A 1,022-nucleotide genomic window follows, 5' to 3' on the forward strand; every position below is an offset into this window, starting at 1 on the left:
TATATATATATATGTGTATGTGTTAGATATCGGACATTTTACGAGCTAACTTTTGGAGTTTTAGCATCCGGTTGTGTCATGATCCATGGGATCACCTAAGACCAACAGTATAACAGTATTATTATTTTTGAACTCTTTTGTTTAAAACTTTTTATACTTCCTCAGAATACCCGTATATAAATGTATGTGTATCTATGTTTTATGTGCATGGTATACATACACATGTATACATATGTATATATACTTGCTTAATGATCAAGAATTACTACATCGAAACTTTGACGGAAGTTTATCCTCGTTATTGTTGTGTATGTTATACGTCATTCGAAATGTTTTATCTTAAACAGGAAGACGTTTATAAAAGGTCCTCACGCTACTAATACTCTAGTTAAAACGAATTTCGTAGAAATGTGTTAGCATTTAATCGTCTTCTTATTATTCTTTTTCTTCTATACGCTGAATCATCCTAATCTTTCTCTGACGATCTTTCTCTTCTCCCTACTTCCCAAACAAGAAAGAAACAAAAGGGAACGACTGAACTCGTGAAATTAATGAGCTACTACTCCGCTAGGCTTTCTTTTTCGGCCATCTTGATTTTTTTTCCTTCGGACCAATGATTTTTGTTTTAAGATAAACATATATATACATATATATGTTTCTTGACGGAACACTTTTTCAAAAATAATGACAAAAATTTGTATCCCTTCCCATGCTAGACTCTGAACATTTTACTCTTCTTGTGCGAAATAGAATGTGAAGGGTGGCCGTTTTCTCATGTTAGTTTAAAAAGGACTTACAATTAGTAACAAAATGGAGAACAATAATTCAACGTCGGAATGGGGGAATCAAAGAAAAAGAAAAATAAAGATAAAAGGGAGAAAGAGAGAGAGAGAGAGAAAGAGAGTTAGAACACAATAAAGAGACAAATCCGCATTAATCGCAACGTCTCTGTACTTTTTCTCTAATTTTACACGGAAGAGAGAGAAGTAAGAAGAAGAGAAGAAGAAGAAGAAAACCGACGA

The sequence above is a fragment of the Polistes canadensis genome, unplaced genomic scaffold, assembly GCF_001313835.1.
Source record: "Polistes canadensis isolate GaletaPanama2010 unplaced genomic scaffold, ASM131383v1 scaffold_350, whole genome shotgun sequence".
In the NCBI taxonomy this organism is placed as follows: Eukaryota; Metazoa; Arthropoda; class Insecta; order Hymenoptera; family Vespidae; genus Polistes; species Polistes canadensis.